Consider the following 10,238-nt stretch of genomic DNA (forward strand, 5'->3'; position numbering starts at 1 on the left):
TTATGCAATTTTTGAATAACATCCGAAAATTCTGAATGTTGGACCACCTGTGCAATTTTTAGAAAGCTCAAGTTTAGCTCTTCTGAAGTCAGATCTTGGCCTCTGGAGGATTTTGGTGGTCGCCTGATCCATCGTAATATATAAGCGACCACACGAAGCAATTTTTTATGAGAAGAAAATTTTTCAATAAGGTCCAATATTGAATTTTTCTCAGTAGTCGAAAGTAATGTAAATGTATTTTTCTTCTTCTCTAATGCTTCGTCTTCTGGTGAGAGCTGGAAGTGGTTATTAATTGGCCATAATGCAGGGTCTTCTAGGAGGAACTGTGGACCGCCAAACCATATTGAATTATTCAATTCGTCCACGTTACAACCCCGAGACACTTGATCCGCAGGATTTTGTTTCGTTGGCACATGTCGCCAATGTACTTTGTCAGTCAACTCTTGGATTTCGGACACTCTGTTTGCGACGAAGGTTTGTAGTGAAGATGGATGTGTTTTAATCCAATGTAAAACGATTTCAGAGTCTGTCCAAAATGTTATATTTTCGAAATGTCGACTCAACATAGGCGCTACTCTTGACCATAATTTCGAAAGAAGATGTGCTGCCGAGAGCTCAAGACGCGGAAGAGATTTGGTCTTCAGCGGAGCCACTCTAGACTTTGCAGTAAGCAGCATGCATTTAATACCACTAGCAGATTGGCTTCGTATGTATATGCAGCATCCGTACGCCCTTATTGAGGCGTCGGAGAAGCCATGTATTTGGCAGATGGCACTCGACTCAACGTTTACGTAACGAGGAATGCTTATAGATGAGAGCTGCATTAGGTTGGCTTTAAAGTTCTGCCAGCTAGTGTCTAGGCGCAATGGAATCGACTCATCCCAATCTAGTTTTTGGATCCAAAGCTCTTGCAATAAGATTTTTGCTTTGGTAACTAGTGGGGCTAGTAATCCAAGAGGATCGAAAAGGCGAGCAGAAACTGACAATATGTTTCGTTTGGTGGCTCGCAGATCATTAAAATTGTCATCTAAAACAAATCGAAACAAATCCTCTTTCGGCAACCAATGGATTCCTAACGTTTTAGTGGAACTTTTGTCATTGAAGCTTAATGACTTTTCAGTGCAATCACTGTCGAAAAATTTAGGGTGGTTCGAAAACCACTTCGTTAAGGAGAATCCTGCCGAGTTTAATATTTTAATTACCTCACTTCTCAAAAGATCGAGAGACTCAAAACTTTCGGACCCTGTTAATAAATCATCAACATAAAAGTCTCTTTTGATGGCCAATGAACCGAGTGGATATTTCATTGTATTGGCATCACTGAGCATTTGCAAACACCGTGTTGCGAGAAATGGAGCAGGCGCAGTGCCGTATGTTACGGTGTTAAGACGAAAAATTTGAATTTGCTCAGAAGGATGCTCTCTCCACACAATAAGTTGACAATTTCTGTCTTCTTCATGCATCATTATTTGACGGTACATTTTAGTAATGTCCGCTGTTAGTGCATACTTATGTAATCGAAAACGAAGAAGTGTTGAATATAATTCTTCTTGGATGGTTGGACCTACCATCAAAAGTTCATTCAACGCTATTTGAGTTGAAGATCGACTCGAGGCATCAAATACAACACGTAATTTGGTTGTTGTGCTCTCGGGCCTTAAAACGCATTGATGCGGAATGAAGTAGTGTGGCTCACTCGGGATCTTATTGTTCGTTGGGCTCATGTGACCCAAGGCTCTATATTCATTCATAAAGTCCAGATACATTTTGCGAAGTTCTGGATCTTTTAATGTCCTTCTCTCCAGGGCCTGAAACCGCCGAACTGCGGTTTCATATGAATGACCGAGTAACTTACGGTCAGCTTTAAAGGGCATTCTGACTTGAAGCCGTCCTGAAGGAAATACTTGAGTAGTATTAACGAAAAAATTTTCACACTCTTGTTGCTCTGGTGTGAATTTGATGCCATTTGATTCTGAAGGTAATTCTTCTAGAGCCCAAAATTTTTGGACTACTGAATCGATTGACGTTAAGTCTTCTTCAGCTTGGCATAATGTGCTATGTAATCTGGGAGGAGAACTTATATTACTGGCGTATTTGCCAGACACAATCCATCCTAAAAGGGTTTTCTGAAGTGTTGGTTGGTTAGGACCATTTTTAATTTGGCCAACAGCTAAAAGGTCGAAAAATGTTTCAGCACCCAATAGGATGTCCACTTTTTTAGATTTGTGGAATTCTGGGTCCGCCAATTCAATATTGTGCGGAATTTGCCAGCCATTAACATTGATGTTATGGTCTGGATGATTTGCCGAAATGCATCGCATTACCCAGAATTCCGCCGAAAATTCAAAATTATTCAACCGGGACTTGACAAACGCGTTTAGTTTTGACCCCACTTTTGTATTGGAATTGCCAATTCCAATTACGCTTAATGTTTTGTGCTGACGTCGAATCCGCAACTTTTATGCCAAGTCCTCCGTCATAAAGTTGACCTGGGAGCCTGAGTCCAGCAAGGCTCTCGCAGGCAGGTAATCTCCACAGCTGGTCCTCACTAGAATTACTGCTGTTGCCAACATGACCCGATCCGGCATACTGGCTGTATGCATGGCATGTGTGGTTGATGGTTGCGGATGAGGTGCAGCGGGGAAGGAAACCGGATACTGGTGCAATAATGTGTGATGCGATCGGTTGCACACACGACATCTATCCGCTCTGCATTTAGAGACAGTGTGTCCCTTACGCAAACAATTTATGCATAAGGGCACCGATTTCACGAACTCGAACCTCTGCTGCACCGGAAGCGCCTTGAAAGTGGGGCAGGCAGTCAAAAAGTGGTCCTTGGATTTGCACTGCTGACAAAGAGACTGCCTCGTATTTGCTGCAACTAGCGCCGATTTGGTCCTGTCCATTTGTTGTTGTTTCCCATAACTCCCACTGCTTGTTGGTATGGGCTTCGTCCTTGAATTTGATGCTCCTTCCGCTGATAGCTGCTGGAACCTTCGATTAAGGGTAGCTTCACATTCCTTCCACAGTGGCAGCTTGTCATAATCCAGCTGTTCCTCCCATTTGGATCTGGTAGCTGAGTCGACCTTTGTCATCACTATGTGTATAATAATAGCGTTTGTTATATGTTTCTCATCGCCCAGCGATAGCAATGAGTCATATACCGCTGACACTTCGTCAATCATTGATCGCAATGAAGGAGCGGATGGCTTTGGGATGGTTGGCAGCTCAAAAAGTTTAGATATTGTATTGAAGAATATCAAACATTTATTATCATAAACTTTTTTGAGACTTGCCAACGCTTTCGGGTAATTTTCATCCGACATCTGGAACGCTTTAACTGTTCCCAAAGCCTCTCCAGATAGACAATTAACCAAGTGGTTAAATTTTTCAATATCTGGGATATTAGGATCATTATGAACCAAGCTCTCGAACAAACTCATAAAATTTTTGAATTCTGAATATTCTCCCTTGAATTTCGGCAAATTCATTTTAGGGAGTCTTGAGCTGTGAGAAGCTACAAAAGATGTTTCGGCAAGTGAAGTTCTATTTTTCGCTAAAATTGACTTAATTATGGACTTCGTTTCAACGATTATGTCCTCTAACTCCCCTCGGGCCATGTCGTCCTCATCAATTTCTTCAATCTTTGATTGGCATTTCATTAATTTTTCACTATGTGAATTTAATATATCTAGACGACATTCCAATTCGATTGGATCTAAAGACATTGTCTTTTCAAGAAGGCCCGTTTTAATGCGCAAAATACTACTCTTCGCAACCGTTCTTTGACGTCTTAACGATTTTAAGTCCGTCAACTCCTTACTTGGAGACAGGCTTGCGAGAGTTGGCTTTGGCTTGCTCATTTTGCTTGTTTAAATTAAATTTACGAAAAAAGACTATTGTAATGGGGTCTCGTTCATAGCTGAGGTAAGCTCAGCCGCTCCAGGGTCAGCCTTGGGACCCATGAACCCTTAGCAAATAAAAGATTTGATTTTAATAAACGAATTGTCCACGCCCCCCCTTTCAGTGGACAGCCAGACCAGCGTGATGAAAACGAACAGGATTGATGAGCCGGCGTTGACGCTTAGTGAAGCTGGCACGATGATGAAAACGAACGGGATTGATGAGCCGGCGTTGACGCTTATTGAAGCTGGCACGGTGATGAAAACGAACGGGATTGATGAGCCGGCGTTGACGCTTATTGAAGCTGGCACGGTGATGAAAACGAACGGAATTGATGAGCCGGCGTTGACGCTTAGTGAAGCTGGCACGGTGATGAAAACGAACGGAATTGATGAGCCAGCGTTAACGCTTAGTGAAGCTGGCACGATGATGAAAACGAACGGGATTGATGAGCCGGCGTTGACGCTTATTGAAGCTGGCACGGTGATGAAAACGAACGGGATTGATGAGCCAGCGTTAACGCTTAGTGAAGCTGGCACGATGATGAAAACGAACGGGATTGATGAGCCGGCGTTGACGCTTATTGCAGCTGGCACGGTGATGAAAACGAACGGGATTGATGAGTCGGCGTTGACGCTTAGTGAAGCTGGCACGGTGATGAAAACGAACGGGATTGATGAGCCAGCGTTAACGCTTAGTGAAGCTGGCACGGTGATGAAAACGAACGGGATCGATGAGCCAGCGTTGACTTCCCTACGGGGGAGAAGTGATTAAAAATTGTCCAATGGCAGGAGCACTTACTGCACGCGTTGACTTCTCGCTTTCAACTCATTTTTGCAACCCTCCTCATTATCGCGTTGGCGTTTTCCTAACGGCGCTTAGGCAGCGGTACTTATGCCAAGCATTTTCGACGCGGCTACGGCAGTGCCATCGCGAGCATTGGCATCACCCAGCGGTGATGCCTTTTCTGCGCGAGGCCTGCGCATTTCCCCCAACTACCGGGCAGGGCCATCGCGAGCACTGGCATCACCCAGCGGTGATGCCTTTTCTGCGCGAGGCCTGCGCTTTCCTCCCTAACTACTGGGCAGGGCCATCGCGAGCACTGGCATCACCCCGCGGTGATGCCTTTTCTGCGCGAGGCCTGCGCATTTCCCCCAACTACCGGGCAGGGCCATCGCGAGCACTGGCATCACCCAGCGGTGATGCCTTTTCTGCGCGAGGCCTGCGCTTTCCCCCTTCTATTGTATAGGGCAGTCATCGCGAGCACTGGCATGATGCCTTTTCTACGCGATGTTCTACCCTACTACTACTACTACCTACTGTTATGTGACTTACCGCTGCCTACTGCTGTTCCCGGTGACCGTCCGATTCGGCGAACTGGAGCAAATGAGCGCACTCAGTGCGAAGTGCTTGCTTATATAGCAAGCACAGCGCAGCTTTCGTCGCGGTAGCGAGGTGAGTATGCGTATGGTGCAGGTACATGGTGTACTGTGGGGCGAAGTTGACGTAACTTATTGGAAGGTGGCAAAAGCCACGTTACAGTCCCCCCCTCACTTCGGACAATGATCCTTCGCTGGCGGCAGGTGGGAGGAGATCTCCCACGATGGTTCGGCTGGAGGCTGGCTGGCTGTCTTAGTTGGCGTGAGCCGTGAACGGGGAGCGGGTGTGGAAACCTTTATTTAATAGTAGTTTCTTAGCCTATAGTACCAAGGCGTCTTATAAACTAGTATTACAAAATTTTTAAATTAACCTATTGTACAAGGTGTCTTATAAACTAGTATTACCAATTTTTAAATTAATTTTAATATCTTTCTTGTCATTTTGATTATCTGGAAAGAGATGAGCAAACGGACGCTTCGATTAGCGTTGGCAACGTCTATTGTTGCATTACATTAGTGCTAAGTGGCTCGGAGCTAGAGTATTCGGTTGGCAGCTGCTTTAAATCTTGCAGATGCACATGCTCGACTGTATTGGTCGACTTGAATTTTCTGACGATATATGGGCCAGAATATTTCGGAGCAAGCTTCTGTACAAATCTGTTTACTGCGGAAGAGAGCGGATGAGCTCTTTTGAGTACTTTCTCGCCGATGAGTGGCTTCCATGGTCGTCTGCGCAAATCGTAGTATTTCTTCTGGCGTTTTGCTGCAGTAAACAAGTTGCGAGAAATTCCTTGCCAAAGCTCGGTGAGTGTCGGCACGATGGTGGCTTCTTCGTCAGGCACATTCCCATCTTTACGGATTTGTTTCGGTGCAGCCGGTGTGTACCCGAAGTTTATCTCAGCTGCTGATGTTTTTGTCGAGTCGTGTGGTGATGTATCTATTGCGGAAGCTATTTCGGCTAGTTGGTGGTCCCAGGTTTGATGATCGGCCTTTGCTCGTCGTGCAATCATGGCTTTCACGATTCTGTTTGTGTGCTCGGTTGGATTGATTACTTCCTGCATCACTGGGTTGCGTGGAGAATATCTCTGCTTTAGTGGACGGTCGTGTTTAAGACGAATTATGTGTTCGGTGGCTGTGCTGGGGCCGGTGATCGTCGAGAATACTGCTGCGTTTTCAGTGAGGAGAGTATTCAATTGGTGATTCTCCTGTTCCGTAAGATGTTGCCTTTCGGTTAGCGTAGCAAGGTGATCGGTAGGTGCCTGTGTGCTTAGGCGTGTTGCGGTTAGGGGCTGACCATCGATGGTGATAGTCAGGTCTCGCTTCCTTAAGAAATCCATGCCTAAGATGACATGTTCCGAAAGCGTCGGTAGAGCTGATACAAGTAGGTGCGTAGACTTGTTTCCCAGCTCTATCGTAACAGGATACATTTTCGGGCTAGGTATATACGTCTGGTTAGCTAGCTGAATGCGACTGGTCTGGCGTCTGGCTTTAATTTGGTGTTTATCTAGATGACGTTGAAGTTCTTTGCCGATATATGTGAGCGTGGCTCCGGTGTCCACCAGAGCTTCTATCTGCATGCCTGCGACAGTAATGGGCAAATAATAACGGCCATCTGGTTTCCCTTCTGGGTACGGAATCGTTGCTTTGAGTGCTGTTGTACTGGGTTTGAACGGAAAAGCTCGCACTGTCGTATGTGTAGGACAATTGCAGTCCCGCGACATGATTCCGTCGCGTCCACAGCGAGAGCAAAATATTCGCTGTTGGTTGCGACATTGGTGTCTTCGGTGTCCCGGCTGCTTACATCGCCAACAAACGTTCTCGCTGCAATACTTATTACTTACCGCCGTCAAACAGTGATTGGTGTTTCTCGCTTGCCTGGTCTCCTCGCCTTTCAACAATTCGAATTCTTCCGTTAATTCGAGTAGTTCGTCCACGCTGTTGAAATCGCTCCGACGGACATATAAGCGATATTCCACCCTTAGACCGTCATATATACGCTCGGTGTGATCTTCATCGCGTAGTTTCGGGTGCTGGCGGATGAGCGTTTGGATGGCCAGCACATAATCCTTTGCTTTCTCTCTGGGTAATTGCTTGCGCTGATGGATGGTTTCCTCCAGATATGCGAGGTGACGTTTCGGTAAAAAGAACCGTTGAGCCTCGTAACGAAAGTCGTCCCACGTGTTGATGACATTGCGTTTTATACGAAACCATTGCAGCGCTTTGTCCTGCAAAATTTCCGGCATAGTAGCAAGAAGCTGGTTGTTTGCTATAGAGTAGCATTCGGCGAGTTCCTCGCATCGCTCTAAAAAGTCGTGTAAATTTTCGCGACCGCTGTAGCGTATGTTCCATTGCCGCACGGAGTTTATAACCTCCAAATCCGGCACTCTTGCGGCTGAGGTTATGTCACGTGTTGCTATCGCTTTGCTGGGGATTCTCACTGTGGTGGTTGGAACGAGTATGGTGGCGTTATCTTCCTCCTTCATTTCCCTTTCCAAAGCTTTCACCAGATCTTCCGTGGATTTATTGTGGCGCTTTGCACGGATGCAGGCGCTCAGCTCGGTACGGAGATCTGCTACGGTGCGCCCTTCGACAGCGATGTGGTGTCGTCTGCACTCGGTGATTAATCGGTCCTTCTTCAGCCAGTAAATCCAACTGGTCGTGTCCGTCTCAAGCGTTAGAGCCTTGTTCGCTGGAGTACTGCGATGCTTATGATTGTGTGGGGGGCGCGGCGAACCTGATTCATGAGCGTTGGTGACCGTTTCATGTTTTTCACTATCACTCACAAAGTCAGGTCCCTGCTCGGGCGCCATTTGTAATGGGGTCTCGTTCATAGCTGAGGTAAGCTCAGCCGCTCCAGGGTCAGCCTTGGGACCCATGAACCCTTAGCAAATAAAAGATTTGATTTTAATAAACGAATTGTCCACGCCCCCCCTTTCAGTGGACAGCCAGACCAGCGTGATGAAAACGAGCAGGATTGATGAGCCGGCGTTGACGCTTAGTGAAGCTGGCACGATGATGAAAACGAACGGGATTGATGAGCCGGCGTTGACGCTTATTGAAGCTGGCACGGTGATGAAAACGAACGGGATTGATGAGCCGGCGTTGACGCTTATTGAAGCTGGCACGGTGATGAAAACGAACGGAATTGATGAGCCGGCGTTGACGCTTAGTGAAGCTGGCACGGTGATGAAAACGAACGGAATTGATGAGCCAGCGTTAACGCTTAGTGAAGCTGGCACGATGATGAAAACGAACGGGATTGATGAGCCGGCGTTGACGCTTATTGAAGCTGGCACGGTGATGAAAACGAACGGGATTGATGAGCCAGCGTTAACGCTTAGTGAAGCTGGCACGATGATGAAAACGAACGGGATTGATGAGCCGGCGTTGACGCTTATTGCAGCTGGCACGGTGATGAAAACGAACGGGATTGATGAGCCAGCGTTGACGCTTATTGAAGCTGGCACGGTGATGAAAACGAACGGAATTGATGAGCCGGCGTTGACGCTTAGTGAAGCTGGCACGGTGATGAAAACGAACGGGATCGATGAGCCAGCGTTGACTTCCCTACGGGGGAGAAGTGATTAAAAATTGTCCAATGGCAGGAGCACTTACTGCACGCGTTGACTTCTCGCTTTCAACTCATTTTTGCAACCCTCCTCATTATCGCGTTGGCGTTTTCCTAACGGCGCTTATAGGCAGCGGTACTTATGCCAAGCATTTTCGACGCGGCTACGGCAGTGCCATCGCGAGCATTGGCATCACCCAGCGGTGATGCCTTTTCTGCGCGAGGCCTGCGCATTTCCCCCAACTACCGGGCAGGGCCATCGCGAGCACTGGCATCACCCAGCGGTGATGCCTTTTCTGCGCGAGGCCTGCGCTTTCCTCCCTAACTACTGGGCAGGGCCATCGCGAGCACTGGCATCACCCGGAGGTGCTGCCTTTTCTGCGCGAGGCCTGCGCATTTCCCCCAACTACCGGGCAGGGCCATCGCGAGCACTGGCATCACCCAGCGGTGATGCCTTTTCTGCGCGAGGCCTGCGCTTTCCCCCTTCTATTGTATAGGGCAGTCATCGCGAGCACTGGCATGATGCCTTTTCTACGCGATGTTCTACCCTACTACTACTACTACCTACTGTTATGTGACTTACCGCTGCCTACTGCTGTTCCCGGTGACCGTCCGATTCGGCGAACTGGAGCAAATGAGCGCACTCAGTGCGAAGTGCTTGCTTATATAGCAAGCACAGCGCAGCTTTCGTCGCGGTAGCGAGGTGAGTATGCGTATGGTGCATTAGGACGTATGGTGGAAAGCTCTAGCGGGGTTCAGCATCGTTGTGTGCGTATGGTGCGGGTACATGGTGTACTGTGGGGCGAAGTTGACGTAACTTATTGGAAGGTGGCAAAAGCCACGTTACAGTCCCCCCCTCACTTCGGACAATGATCCTTCGCTGGCGGCAGGTGGGAGGAGATCTCCCACGATGGTTCGGCTGGAGGCTGGCTGGCTGTCTTAGTTGGCGTGAGCCGTGAACGGGGAGCGGGTGTGGAAACCTTTATTTAATAGTAGTTTCTTAGCCTATAGTACCAAGGCGTCTTATAAACTAGTATTACAAAATTTTTAAATTAACCTATTGTACAAGGTGTCTTATAAACTAGTATTACCAATTTTTAAATTAATTTTAATATCTTTCTTGTCATTTTGATTATCTGGAAAGAGATGAGCAAACGGACGCTTCGATTAGCGTTGGCAACGTCTATTGTTGCATTACATTAGTGCTAAGTGGCTCGGAGCTAGAGTATTCGGTTGGCAGCTGCTTTAAATCTTGCAGATGCACATGCTCGACTGTATTGGTCGACTTGAATTTTCTGACGATATATGGGCCAGAATATTTCGGAGCAAGCTTCTGTACAAATCTGTTTACTGCGGAAGAGAGCGGATGAGCTCTTTTGAGTACTTTC

At 47.2% G+C, this 10,238-nt stretch overlaps 1 long non-coding RNA gene across 1 annotated transcript; it reads left to right on the top strand.

The window, feature by feature from the left end:
• The first annotated feature begins 8,985 nt into the window (after window positions 1-8,985).
• LOC125779981 (uncharacterized) lies at window positions 8,986-9,962 on the top strand. The gene is made up of 2 exons (XR_007423486.1): window positions 8,986-9,134; window positions 9,217-9,962. It is a non-coding gene; the product is annotated as an uncharacterized LOC125779981 (long non-coding RNA).
• Window positions 9,963-10,238: the final 276 nt, after the last annotated feature.

Source organism: Bactrocera dorsalis, unplaced genomic scaffold, assembly GCF_023373825.1.
Source record: "Bactrocera dorsalis isolate Fly_Bdor unplaced genomic scaffold, ASM2337382v1 BdCtg022, whole genome shotgun sequence".
In the NCBI taxonomy this organism is placed as follows: domain Eukaryota; kingdom Metazoa; phylum Arthropoda; class Insecta; order Diptera; family Tephritidae; genus Bactrocera; species Bactrocera dorsalis.